Source organism: Hylobates moloch, unplaced genomic scaffold (genome assembly GCF_009828535.3).
Source record: "Hylobates moloch isolate HMO894 unplaced genomic scaffold, HMol_V3 SCAFFOLD_4, whole genome shotgun sequence".
Taxonomy (NCBI): domain Eukaryota; kingdom Metazoa; phylum Chordata; class Mammalia; order Primates; family Hylobatidae; genus Hylobates; species Hylobates moloch.
Genome location: NW_026652279.1, coordinates 68,455,313 through 68,470,814, shown reverse-complemented (window position 1 = coordinate 68,470,814; position 15,502 = coordinate 68,455,313). Strand labels below are relative to the sequence as shown.

At 35.1% G+C, this 15,502-nt stretch overlaps 1 protein-coding gene across 1 annotated transcript in view; it reads left to right on the top strand.

Moving 5' to 3' along the window:
• The window catches only part of EPHA3 (EPH receptor A3), a 368,497-nt gene that overhangs the window by 81,552 nt on the left and 271,443 nt on the right, over positions 1-15,502 (top strand). The window lies entirely within an intron of this gene.

Below are 15,502 nucleotides of genomic sequence, written 5' to 3'. Positions count from 1 at the left end.
TTTTATAGTACTGCCAATTACAATTATTAGCCCTAAATATTAAACAGCTGGCAGAATTCCATTGTATATAAATAAGACATTTGAGACCTGGACAAGTGCCATGTTGAATACAGCCAGCTGGTGCTTTTGACAGTTTTATTCGGGCTACTAGTACTGATGCCACAGTACATTCAGTGTTTAGGTAAATGACATAGAAAAACATGTTGTGAATTGGGAATTCTATAGGAAATTCCATTATGTAGAAATATAGCATTTCAAAGACTTTTAAACCAAGGAAATGATACGTTATGCACCTGTTGATTGAATTTGTTGAATTTTGTGTCGCCTGGACTATGTTTTTAATCTTTAATTTACTATGTGCCCATTTTATATTGCTGAGTTATGCCATGCAAAATGACGACTGCTTTTATGTCTCATCTTCTAATAAAAAAAATTATTTCAGATTTATTTTAATTATAAAAGTGTATTGAACTTAATAGCAGTATACAGTTTAGATTCTCACTTTATATGTAGAATTTACTCTTTCAGAGTACTACAGACTTTAATTTTTATCCTCACGAATATTCTTATGTTCATATCCTACCTTTGTTGAATTACCGTATAAAAGCCCTTTATTATGTTATTACATCAAATTTGTTTTTGAAAAGCAAACATATTTACAATATGCTTAATGTATATTAATAAGTAATTAATATTTCTTTATGAATGTATTTAATGAGTCTATACATTGCCGATTTATTAGTATTCATTAATAAATTAATAAACATTAATAAATATACATCATAAATGTATATATCTATGCATTTAATGCGTATTTATTTATATATTATTCATAAATGTATAAAGCTATACATTTCTTATGTAATTAATTTATCTTATTTAATGTATATTAATAAATAATTGACATATATTACAATATACTTATTGGATTGAATAAGAGATAAATGCTAGTAAAGTGACTTTCACTGTTGCAAATATAAAAAATATGTTAATTTAAATTAAAAAATAAATTTAAGCTGATGTATACCAGTGTGATTCTAAAAATGTCCCTTTGTTTTAAAAGACTATGTGTTCTTAAATTTAACTGGTAAATACTGTAGAAAATATTCGTTGATTTACATGATGTGTGAGAGTGTGTGTATGTATACAAGCATGTGTATGAAAAGTTTAAATTAAATAGTAGCCTTGTCACCATAAACACTTATCTGAGATAACTGGCCATGACATAGCTTTGTGGGAACACTTCAGAGGCTGGGTTGGGCTTGAGAAATGTAATGTAACAACTCTCTTGACTTTTGTGAAATAAATGTATATTATATATTAATTAACACTAAAAATCTCTTAGCACCACAAACTTGCTTTCTTTGACAATTCTGCATATATTTTAAAGTGTGTAATTGGTATCTCCTAAACAGAAACAAGCAATCTGAAAAAATTTCAGGATTTTAATGGGCAATATATAACAAGTTACTTTATTCCAATAATATAAAAGAAAACTAGTAGGCAGAATTTTGTTTTTATTTATTTTGTGACTTAATGATTTTCATGATGACAATAAATGGATGCATTCTCGTTTGTAGTTCCCCTTCAATACCCACACATAATACTTCCTCAATAAAATGTTATTGAAGAAACAAATAGATGAAACACATCCAGATAAAAATAAGCCAGCTACGATCTCGTTCTATCATAGGCACGTGAATGACACCCATGTTGCCACATGCTGTGGCTCAGTCATCAACTGTCACATTGCTCATCTTGCAGAAGTATTTGGGAGTGCTTACTGACTTTTCTTCTTTTCGTCATTGACTTTTATTCTTCCAGAAACTTCTTCATTTGGTGTCAGCATACTATTTTCATAGTTCTCTTGCTTTACTGGACACTTTTTCTTAAGCTCTTTGCTAGATTCTCCCAAAAATTCTTGATTTCTAAAAAATGAAAAATTCTAGAACTCATTCTTCAAATTTCTTCTATTCTCTGTACAATCTTTTCCTGGCCAATATCACCATCTACATATTGACAGTCCTTATATTAGATCCTTGACTTCATCATGCTCCTAAATTCCAGAGTCATAACAAGTGCTATTACAAACTTCACTTCTATCTAATATATCCAAGATACTTTTATATTCTTTCACCAAACCTGCTCCTTCTTCAGTTAATCTTTCCCATCTTAATAAATGATTTTCTTCTTCACATCATTCACACCTCTGCCCATGACAATTTATCAGAGCAGTGATCCTTGACCACTCTAGAGGGTGTCCCTCTACCCTCCTTCATTCTTCACTATCTGTTCTCTTTTTCCTCCTTAAAAGTAAGTTCCATGAAACTTGAGACTGCTATTTGTTTATCTAACAGCCTCTATCCCCAGTTTTGAAAAGTGTATGGTTCATACTAGGCCCTCAAGAAATACTTGAGTGAGTTAAATATAAGACTATAGTAAGTGCTTCTCTCATGTGCTATCTAGACTAGGTGCCTGTGCCTGGAGTTAAATGGATTCCAGTTTATGTAGAAAGTTTAAAAAACATTTCTGAAAGGAATAAATTTTACTCTTTCTTAGGAGTATGAAGAGGACTAAATGGGAAGGATTGTCCTTATCTTATGAAATGAGAAATATACCTTAGACTATAATTGATATTAAGTGGGATTCTAGTATTAGTGTCCAAACCTTCATTGCATTAGTATTAATGTCCAATTCTTCAATCCTAATATAATATTGAAAACTATACTAAGAGACTGGGCACGGTGGCTCACGTCTGTAATCCCAGTACTTTGGGAGGCCAAGGCAGGTGGACCACGAGGTCAAGAGATCGAGACCATCCTGGACAATATGGTGAAACCTGATCTCTACTAAAAATACAAAAATTAGCTGGGCATGGTGGTACGCACCTGTCGTCTCAGCTACTTGGGAGGCTGAGGCAGGAGAATTGCTTAAACCCGGGAGGCGGAGGTTGCAGTGAGCCAAGATTGCGCCACTTCACTCCGGCCTGATGACAGAGCAAGACTCTGTCTCAAAACAAACAAAAAAAAGAAAGCTATACTAAGAGACCTAGCTCTAGTCTAAGCCACTTTTCTCTTCTTGAAAATTCCTCGTTTCCTGAACATTACTTTGAGTTCTGTATTGCCCCCTGTGTGCCAGCCATGACAAATTCTTTTTATTCCAAAACAGAACCCTTGCTTTCATTTGCAATATTTTTTCACATTATCTATTTTTTAAAACTAAATTACTGTAAGTACTCTATTTTAAACAACTGCTTGCTAAGGAGGCATTAATTGTGTCCATTATGCTTTGCATTTTATTATTAGTACGTCTTCCTTTGTTTAGTAGCCCTGCTATTTTTCACTGGGATTTAATACTGGAAAACAAATTTTAAACCCAGTTCATCTTATTTGGAAGCATAATTTCAACATGAGATCTGAGCTGAAAACAGGTACCTCGTTCAGAAATTTGAACCTAAGACACTTCCTGCGCAACACTATTAAACATCCTCCATCTGTAGGAGCTTAAGGTTTTACTATTTAACCATTTTATGCTACTTTACCTGAAGGCTGCACCTGCTTCTTTGATTTCTATTATATATCTTATTGAAATCAGGCCACACTTTCCTTTACTTATCTTTTTAACACTTACTAAGAGAAGCTGATAAAGAAAAAAGTTAACATTTCTGGACCGGTCTGATGATAGTACTTTAAATTATTTTTCCTAACTCTCTTCACGACTCATTGTTTGCCAGGGGAGTCTATGAAAACAAATGAACCAGTCATTTCAGAGAACAATATATCTACCAATTAACTGGGTAACCAATTAACCAATTACCTATAAACATAAGCTTTATTTTAATATTAAACATTAAAATTTTGTGCAAATATTGTTACAAGATATATTCTTTGTTACATATACTGTGACTAAAGACCACAGACTGGGTGGTTTAAACAAAAAAAGTATTTTTCTCACAGGCTGGAAGTGTGAAATCAACATATTGACAGGATTGCTACCTCTGATAACCTTGAAATACAGGTGTAATTGCATAAAGTTGTAGTTCTTATAAATATAACATTTGAAACCACAAAATAATATATTCTGTGAATATCTTCTCTTTATGTAGGCCATTTACAAAATATGGACACCTTTGAGATACCACAGTGGAGAAGTATCTGTTTCAAGCCTCTCTTTCTGGCTTATAAATGGCTGTCTTCTCCTGCCTCTTCACATTGTCTTCCCTCAATATGTATCTGTGTCCAAATTTCCTCTTCTTAAAAGGCCGCCGTAGTATCGAATTAGAGCTCACAATAATAACTTCATTTTCGTTTAATTACCTCTTTACAGATCTTCTCTCCAAATACACTCCCATCCTGAGATCCTGAGGGTTAGAACTTCAACGTATGAATTTTAGGGGTATATGATTAAGCCCATAATATAGGTTTAAACGTTTACCCATTTCATTTTATTCTTTTTATTGGAAATATTGAAGTACAATATTCCTCTTTCATTGGTGTAGTAAACATTGATTGGGTGATGCCTGCCAGATATTATGCTAGGTTAGAAGACAAAAATGGATGGATACATTTGAGCCGCAGTGCTTATTAAAAATTAAAGTGGATTTTCTTCTGACCATTAATGCACTCTCCAGCTTATCAGAGTTCCCATGATTCCTAATTGTACCCAACAAGTATTATATTTTTATTTTATTAAAACAAATTTTTTTTTGAGATGGAGTCTCGCTCTCTCACCCAGGCTGGAGTGCAGTGGCGCCATCTTGGCTCACTGCAAGCTCCGCCTCCCAGGTTCACGCCATTCTCCTGCCTCAGCCTCCCGAGTAGCTGGGACCACAGGCGCTCGCCACCACGCCTGGCTAATTTTTTGTATTTTTAGTAGAGACGGGGTTTCACTGCATTAGCCAGGATGGTCTCAATCTCCTGACCTCCTGATCCTCCCGCCTCAGCCTCCCAAAGTGCTGGGATTACAGGCGTTAGCCGCCGCGCCCGGCCCCAACTAGTATTATATTTTTATAGATCTGCCTCTGCAAGTATATATTTCCAGCACTACGCTAGAGTTTGCAGTTACACAGAGAATTTTTACTCTTAGAGATCACACGATTGGACCTTGAGGTAAAGTATAACCTTTTTGGAGGAAAACGTTAAGCCACTCATTGCAGTGCTAGGTCATATATGCAGTAGTGGAACTGTTTAGAAAGTGGTGCAAGTGTACAGCTGAGGAGCCAGTGACTCAAACTTGGTGAGGAAGGAAGAAAATCTTAGAGAAGGTGTCAGTTAAACTGGGTCTTAAAATCAACGAGTAGGCACTCACTGGGTCGGCACTCGAGGAGCAGGGGAAAAGCAAAAACAAAAATACAAAACAGAAAGAGAACTGAGATCGGCCAAAGCAAACCAACAGGGAAGCACGGTTTTAGTCTGTGAACTAGAACGCTGAAGTCAAAGCTCCTTTGTCTCGCCCTGGTGTGTGACTTCAGGACCTTCCTTAATCTTTTGGCAGCTCCCTGTCTTCATCTTTTGAAAGGAGATATTATTTATTTTCAGCTTGTCGGTTGGTTATGAGGACTATATGAGATTTATAAGTATCGAGAACTTAGAAAAGTGTCTGGCGCATGAAAAACATGTAGTGCATGATTAAGGATTTGGCAAACCCAGTGAAAGAATGTCCAGATCCAAGAGGAGAATCCTAGGTATAATATTTTGTTCTAGAAACCACACTACATTATGGAGTGTTCATTAAGTTACATTCAACACCTACAATACTGTGAGTGACTGTTGATATTGAAAATGATGTACTCTGAGCCTTCTTAGATCCAGAGTTATAGGAGTAAAAGTTTAATTTTCTTCAAAATAGTAAGGCTAAGATTTGAAGCAGGAAACTGTAATAATAAATATAAGTAAAGGGTAAAATATACTATATATACTACATACACTAAGAAATATTTTATATACCAAAATATATTCATATATGTATACACATCAAGTAGAAATAAATAAAATGACTGTAGGATTTAGGAATTAGTTCTCCAATAACCAGAGTACACAATTGACCAAAATATTTGCCTTCTGGTATACTTATAAAAATCTATAAAATATAGAGTTAATGTTGGTTTTCTTCAATGTAATCCTACTTAATTTCATGGTATTGACTTGGATTTCATATTTTGAATAGAGGATCCTAATACAGAGAAAACTGGCATATGTTACCATTTTAGGTGTCATAAAGTTCTAGAAGCTGAAGGATTCTCTGGAGACATGTAATATTAGGCAAATAAAATAAGGAGCCATCCTGCTCCTAATTCAGAGTAAGTAACTGCTTTAAAATATACTGGATTTATTTAGCCTCATCAGATTAGGATATAGCCAAAAGAAATAAATAATCACCTGTAAAATTTGAGGTAGAATTTAGAGAAATATTTTCAAATAAGTGTATTTTTACACACCTATTATTAATACGTAAACTTTGAATTAGTTTGTAAATAATCTCTGAAATCTTTCGTACAAAGTTGGAACAAAAATTTATCTGGATAATAAATGGAGGTATAATTGCATAACATTGTAGTTTACATAAATATAATATTTGAAACCACAAAATAATATCTGAATATCTTCTCTTTATGTAGGCCATTTGCAAAATATGAAAACATTTGAGATGCCACACACAAAAAATGGTTAAGCTGTGAATAAAGACAACAAGATTTTTGTAGCTTAAGTAGCTGGCCACTATTTTCGGGTTTGAAAATTTCTTTTAAGTTCAAAATACTGCTCTGATGAGCTACAAGTTTGTAGCTGCTCCCCACCAAATGATAGTGGCCTTGGCATTACCATGGGAACAATTGTTACAGTTTGATAATCCTATTTTTCACAATTCAATGTGTGATTAGAAAGATTTTCTTCATCCTTGATCATTTTGATGTAGAAAGGATTTGTTAAAAGACACAAACTTACAGTTAGAGAGGAGGAGTAAGTGCTAGTGTTTTACACCACTGCAGGATAGCTACAGTTAACAATAAAATATTATATAGTTTCAAATAACTAGAAGGAAGATATTGAACATTTCCAACAGAAAGAAATGATAAATGTGTGAGATCATAGATATACTCATTACCCCGATCTGTTCACTGTACATTATATATTCCAAAATGTGACTATGTGCCCTATGAATAGATACAATTATTATTTGTCAATTAAAATAATATTTTAAATAATATTAAATAAACTACTTTTTTAGAAAAATTTAATTACACAAAATGATATGAGTACACACTATTTAGCTTTTTAAGTTTTTCCCAATATGTTTACCTGCTATGAACATGTTATATAAATAGTATTGAACCATTTTTCTGAGCTCAAAATTTATAAATGTTCCTTCATCTCTAAAATTTCATGTCCAAGTGGCCATTTATGGTCCTAATGTATTTCATTATTTTTGCTTGTACACACATTCACATTAGGCTATGAAACTGAATGCACTATATATTATAGAACATTTGTGATCATATGATAATTTTCAAAGTGGAATATTTATCACTTATGATTTATTTGTAATCATTTTTAGGTCAGGATTAAAATGAGATTTAGTCCATTCCCAAATATTCTTCCAGAAATGTGACTTTTCTTTAAAAATACTAATATTTCAGAACTTGTTAAAACGTACTCTTTACAGTACATAGATTGATGTGCTAACAAAATGATATTTTAATAAGACAACTAGGTTCCTCTAAAATTATAGTAATACTATATTTCTGTATTTGTTTCAAAGTTATTAATATTTGCCTGTAACTGGCAAATCTTGTATTAATTATTAGTAGAGCAGAATTTTATCCAAACTGACTTTACAAATAGTCCCTCCGCCTTGCAGAAACAATGTGGTTTATTGGCACTTGATCAGGTCTAAAAGTAAGCAGATCTGGTCTAGGTTGGACTTTTATTAGCTTTGACATTGGATGTGTTTCTGTCTCTCTCTGTAGATATCGATTAAGAAACCTGTAAAGAAAGTTCTCCAATCTCCTATAGAATCTATTGAATATTGTTCTATTCAATGATAAAATTGTTAGGACAAAATCTCCGTATCTGCTTTGACTTCTTCTCTGCTATGCTTTGTGAAGTAAATGACGTTTTGTGAAAACCTCTGCTAACAAAAATACATGTATTTTTTTGTAGTCAATATCTGTCTTCTTGTCAGTTCACTCTCCTCAGACCATACTTTGCCCTAAAGCGTCCTCTATAATGCCTATACAGTTATTGAAATTCTCTTCTCTCTGGCAACTCTGACATTGTTTTTTCCTTGTTCTATTCTCACCTCTGTAAATGCTCCTTTTCCAGCAGTATATACGATGCCGAACTTGAAAAACTTTTTGATGTGGGAACATTTCAGTATGGATGTTGAAAAGAGCAATTTCGATAATACAGTATTTCCACTTCTCTCATCAGCTCATCGTTCTCTTCCTACCCTGTAAACACAAGCATTTCATAATACAGTTTCTGACATTTCATTTTTCTTGTATTTTTTTCTTTTTTAATCATAAGATTTCTAAAACTTTAATTATATGACTCCAAAATCTGAGTTTATAGGCATGTAATTTTTTTTTCTGAATTCTGGATATCCATTTCAACTTTTGAAAACATTTTTTTCTGTGTTTCATGTTGACATTATTAGATTCTACCATATTAAACTTTTGCTCCTCTTCTTTGCACAAGTTCTCACACCTGTTTTGCTGCTCTTTCTGCTCATAACATTATTTCCAAGTCACCAAGACAGGTTCATAAAAAACGGGAAAGCTTTGCAACTGAAGAGTTCTGGGTTTGAATCTAGGCTCCACCATTAACAGCTAACAGATTTAGGGGAAGTTATTGAACCCCCTCCTAAGCTTCATTTTGTCTCATCTATAGAATTAGTAGATGATGGCACCCGCAGCACAGGGTTTTCAAGGATAAAATGATGCAATGCCAGAAAGGCCCATTACCTTGAACATAAAATGGTCAATGTGATTATCCAATGTTAGCTTAAAACCTCAGAGTCATTTTCAGGTTTTCAGTTTTCTCAAAACAAATATCAATTGTTTGTCAAGTCCTTGTCCTACTCCTAAAATATTTCTCTTATTCAAAAATTAGTTCATTTATTTGCTTATTCAGTGAGTGGCTTATGTGGAACTGTCCTGGGCATTGGGTATCAGTAATGAGCAAAATGAACAAGTCCTCATTACCTGTCCCTTAGCTAACCACAGTAACTCTCAGATCCATCTGCCTCCATTCGCCATCTAGCCCATCCTAAACACTCTCGCCAAAGCAATGTACTTAAATCCAATTGTTGCTTAAATCTCACGAGTGATGAGAAAAACTTCCATTATATTCCAAACCATTTACATGGCCATTTCCCACTCTTGTAATTTTCTACTATTGTCTTTATAGCACCCAGAGTGATTCTAGGAAAAAGTAAGACTTGTCAGTCTTCTGCTGAGATCCCAGGACTGAGCTAAACTCTTCAACCCTTCTCCTTCCTCCTTCTCCCAGTCATTCGCTTTACCTCTCTCCTCTGAGGACATACAAGATACTGCCTACCTTGGGATTCTTTACTGCTGTTTCCTTTGCCGTGAATGATGTTTCCTGACGTATCCATATTCCTTTATTCAAATAGTTCACCATGAAGTCTTCCTCTGACTTGTGTCGTCCCTTGAGGTTTTATTTAAGTATCACATTTTCAGTGAAGACTTCCTAGGCCATTCATTTTGAAATCTTCCCCTCCTCTCAACATACACAACTATGTCCTCTCTCTGGCTTCCTTCATTGCTTCTCCTGAAAACATAACACTATGTAAGAAAACAAATTTTAACACTTAATTTTGTTTTGTTGTATATCTCTCCCACTGATATGGAAGCTCCCTGAAGAGGGATTTCAAGTCATAGATTTCAGGTCATCATTTTCACTGCTGTAATAGCACCTCATAGAGTCACTAGTGCAAAACAGGTGTTTGATAAATACGTGTTGAGTTAGTCAATGAAAGATCAACTTCATCTCTCACTGCAGCTGCCCAGTGATGTCCAAACTCAGTTGGAATTTTGGGGGTTTTATGCCTTTTTCCGTATCATTTCACCTGCCTGGAATGTGCTCATCCTCCTTCTTCCTCCTCATCTATTTTCACTAGTCATAGTAGTCAAAATTATATGTTTTGACATAGTAGTCAAAATTCTACTTATGTTTCAATTTCTTCCCTAAATGCCACCTCCTGACTGCTATTTTTTTCCTCTGGTTTTTGTACTGGGAGTGGCAACTTTCAATAGCATAAATCACATTCTCCACTTTTCTCTCATGTCCCACATCAAATCTATAAAATCCCATGGCTGTACCACCCAAATGGTTTTGGAATCTGTTATTTTCTTCCTATTTCCACCAATGCTATCCTATCCAGACTCCATCCTATGTCACGAAAGTATTACAATAACCTCCCATCTCACTTCTCAGACCGTCACTCCTTGCTGTTTCTCTTCCGCACAGCAGCCCGTGACCTTTTTATGACATGATTCAGATCGTGTCACTCCTCTATTCAAACCCTTCACTAAATTTCCATTTGTCTAAGGATAAAATCCAAAGTCTCTCATATGACCTAAAAGGACCTAAATGACCTTCTACTCAACTACTTCTCTGACGTAATGTTTCATGACATCTTGATCATAATGGTAGTGCCAACAAATGGTTTTGTAAAATGTAAGGGCTTAATAAACATTTGTTTTACTTAGCAATCCTGTTAGAAGGGTGCTATTATTATCTCCATTTTAAACATGATATACCTGAGGCTTAACATATTGCCTGGTATGAAATAAAAACATAAAAAGAATACTTATCTTTATTAAAGTATAGAATATATCTCTTGACATGTTATGCAGATAGATGGCAGATATATTTTATTTTTAAAAAAGATAATAGTGAAAAGAAGTGAAGTCAAATGTCCAATAAAATTACAGCAATATAGAACATGGTAAAGTGTGGAATACTATTGGCAAAGATTTTATTCCAGTTTAGAAGGGCAAATTTATTTTAGAAAAAAGATAGCTGACTCATTTCTTATAAAATTGTGGCTGGGCACGGTGGCTCACACCTATATTGCCAGCACTTTGGGATGCCAAGACAGGTGGACTTCTTGAGGTCAGGAATTCGAGACTAGCCTGGCCAACATGGTGAAACCCTCTTTCTATCAAAAATTACAAAGATTAGCCTGGTGTGGTGGTGTGTGCCTTAGTCCCAGCTACTGGGAAGGCTGAGGGGGGAGAATTGCTTGAACCCGGGAGACAGAGGTTGCAGTGAGCCAAGATCATGCCACTGTACTCCAGCCTGGGTGACAGAGCAAGACCCTGTCTCAAAAAAAAAATAAATAAATAAATAAAAAATAAAAAATAAAAAAAATATGAGAAGCAGCCAAATATTCAGTTACCTTTTGTCAATTATATTTAGTGAATTTCAAAAGAGTAAAACAGACTTACACTGGTCATAATTGTTATAGCCTCAAATTAGAAGAAACAGAAACTCTAGCAAGCGAAAAGGAATAATAAATAGACAAACTTTGAATTTAAAATACAGTTATATTATTTTATAAGGAAAACAAGCTAGTGTATTCCGGTGACATTTTTTGGTTAACTCAGCTTTGTCAGCATAATACTAATGAACGTTGATTTGCTGCTTCCCAAGTGGCAAACACAGTTAACAACCATTTTAAGTGGACAATCTAATTTTGTTCACAACATCTCTAGAAAATGTTAATTATTAGTTTTCCCATTTTACAGATGTGTAAATTAAATCATGCTCTATTGAATCTCTTAGTTATTAAGTAGTAGAGCTAGGTTTCAAACACAGGGTCTTTTATCTCTACAGGTTAGTAAATCTAGGCTCCCCAGGATACTCAATGGATAAAAGATTAAACACGTTTCTATGAAGTATTGTTGCTACCCTTGTGAAGAGAACAGTAGAAGAGGTCTCTGTAGCTTTAAAATTGGTGCTATAAAACAGCTTACGTTTCAGAGAAGTGCTCTCAAAAATTACACTTATTTTGTTAAAAAGTAAATTTAGCTATCTGAAGATCTGTAAAATTTAGCATATGTTCCATAGTGACACGAGTTAATTTCATTTCCGTCACTGGGAGTGCTCCACAGGTATATTGTAAATTGCTTTGAATTACTGTGGCTGTGACCCATTATCATAGCAGGAAATTGCATGAATCTCACAACTGATATGAAATGTACTGCAGTCACTGTTATGCATTAATTTCTAAGTAGTTGGCCATTTGTAATAATTCTGTAAATGTCCATCTTATCACAGTTTTCAGTCTAGACAAGTTAAGCCAATGTGCATAGAATTTTCCTTATTATCTTCAAGCAGTTATACTGAATTCTAAAATTACTTTTTTATTGGACAATTTCACCTTGAACATCTTTCCAAGAATTGGAAACATGCTAGTCTCATTGTCCTACTCTCTAATACTTAAGGGAAATTTACTCTATAAAAAGTAAAGCCATTTGGCTATATATGATTAGAAAGACAGAGTGAGAAAATCTCTGATGAATGTCAACAGTGTATTTTTTTCTTTCTAACTTGTATTGAATATATTAATGATTTATTAGATGATTTTTAAATCATATTGACTGCCACTTTACTGAGGTAGTTTTCAGATAATGGTATACTTCATCACTATAGTTTTAAAAAGAACATTTTTGCAATGTAAGTGTCCTTTACATTATAAGTAAACATATTTCATCATTTAAAAACCAAACCTTTACAATGCAAATTATACTTTTCTTCTCCTTTCTTTGATATTGACATTATTTTCCTCACAAGAAAGCTAAATTCAAATAGCACACTTCATTGAAACTTCTTGACAATGGTGAATTATATGTGGTCTCCCTATGTTATACTTTTTATTTTAGCATATCATATGTGTTTCCAGTCAATGCTTCTGGCTAGAAATTCCCTTCTTTGGTAAATCTTTGAGTACTTTGAATAATTTTGGAATTTATTTCCACCTCACCATATCTCAGGTTTTCAGATGCTTTTTCCTTCATCTTCCAAATCTATTTTCACCCTGTATTTCAAAAATCTGAATTATAAATTTACTGACACATAGTTTCTAGAAATTTATACCTTCTTCTTTTTTCCTGTAAGTCTGTCATTGGTCTTATAGTTACTCAGTTAGGGATACTCTGACAGAAAACTATCTACATTACTGATTTTCTTTTTTTTTTTTTTTTTTTTTTTTGAGACGGAGTCTCGCTCTGTCGCCCAGGCTGGAGTGCAGTGGCGCAATCTCGGCTCACTGCAAGCTCCGCCTCCCGGGTTCACGCCATTCTTCTGCCTCAACCTCTCTGAGTAGCTGGGACTACAGGCGCCCGCCACCACGCCTGGCTAATTTTTTTTGTATTTTTTAGTAGAGACGGGGTTTCACTGTGGTCTCGATCTCCTGACCTTGTGATCCGCCTGCCTCGGCCTCCCAAAGTGCTGGGATTACAAGCGTGAGCCACCGCGCCCGGCCTACATTACTGATTTTCTAAATCCAATGCCTCGTGTAGCCAAAAGCCCACTTCTGTCTGTACTTTATAAATTACATAATTTTGACATTTGGCACATTGCATGCCATTTAATTTTAGTAAATTAAAATAGAGTGCTTACTTGGTTTTAGGAACAGGGCTAGATGCTTGGGAGGGGAAGACAAACAAAACCAGAGACGATGGAGGGCAGCAAGACTAATGAATGGAGAAATGAGTGAGTATGTTGTATATAAAATAGCAGTAGATATAACAGGTAGACATTATGTTCTATAAGAACAGCTATCCCGTCTATCTCTGTCATAACTGCATTATCAGTATAGAGCCTGATACACAGTAGTCAATAAACAAAAATTGAATGTTCTTGAAAGGAGATAAATGGAGTCTAAATAGGACATTATTTCACAGAGAAAAATGGAAGATAATAAATTTATTTATATACATGTACCTTGTCTATTTTTGTTGATGCTGCATCTTTCAGTACAAAGAAGAATCATTCTGAAATACGTTTTGGTAATCAAAAATTCTAAGATAAGCTGAGTTACTATCTTCACATGCAGATACTCACTGTGTGCATTCATAAGAAAAAAGAGCATCTCTTTATAATCTTTCTGGGAAATGTTCAGTATATCATTATTCAACATAAGTCATCTTAAGAAGGCTTGCCTGGGTCTTTGCAGTGGTCTTCCTAAAGCTGTCCTCTTTTTTGCTGTCTATAGTACCAACTCAAAGTCCAGAGCTAACCATGCACCTCTCTTCAGTAGTTTCTCACGGTAGCAAATGAGGCTGAGACAGTTGCATTGCCCAAATTATTCCTGGCCTTACATTTCTAAGTATGCCAGGGCCTTGAATAAGGTAGTTTTGTCCGATATCTTTCATTGTAACACTGATGAGAAAGAAACGTAATTCACAGCCAGGGACTCTGTGTGGAGTGTTCACATTGTCCCCTTGGCTGCATGAGTTTTCTCTGGGTACTCTGTTTTTCTCCCACATCCCAAAGATGTGCCCATTATGTGAACTGGCACGCCTGAGTGTTCCCTGTCTGAGTGAGTATGATTATGTGAACTGGCATGCCTGAGTGTTCCCTGTCTGAGTGAGTATGGTCTGTGTGAGTTTGCCCTGCAGTAGGATAGCTTGTCCAGGGCTGGCTCCTGCCTTGTGCCCTGAGCTGCTGGGATAGGTTCCAGCCACCCCAACCCTAAACTGGAATAAGCAAGTATATTAGTCTGTTCTCACATTGCTATAAAAACAATAACTAAGACTGGGTAATTTATAAAGAAAAGAAGTTTAATTGGCTTATGGTTCTGCAAGCTGTACAGGAAGCATGGCTGAGGAGGCCTCAGGAAACTTCGCAATCATGGCAGGAGGCAAAAGGGAAGCCAGCACGTCCTATGTGGCTGGAGCAGGAGGAAGAAAGAGCGAAGAGGGAAGAGCTGCCACTTTCAAACAAGCAGATCTCATGAGAACTCACTCACTATCATGAAAAAAGAAGGGGAAAATCCACCTCCCACCAGGTCCCTCCCCCAACATTGGAGATTACCATTCAACATGAGATTTAGGTGGGGACACAGAGCCAAACCGTATCAGCAGGTTAGAAAAAGAATGAATGAATGAATGAATGAATACAAATTATTTTAAAATAAAAATTTGTCATGTGTACAATAATCATACAAATACATGGCATTAAATGAGGCAGCTTTAAGAGGAACACAAATGTGAAACTCAATAGTTCGAAAGTTTTTGCATAAGTAACAGAGATCCCTAGAAAACTTGACATTTAAGAATGGCATGGCAAAAGATGCAGTTTCCTGCAAGAAGTAAGCAAAATGGGCCATGATAAGAAGAAAGTATGGACACAGAGATAACAGAAACAACTGGTCTAATAGTTTTAGGATCATAAGTAACACACACTTACGATGCTAAGTTAAAAACTTCTCAAAATTTGTCCTAAGGATCACAGAAAATAGTGCTTCACTGTTC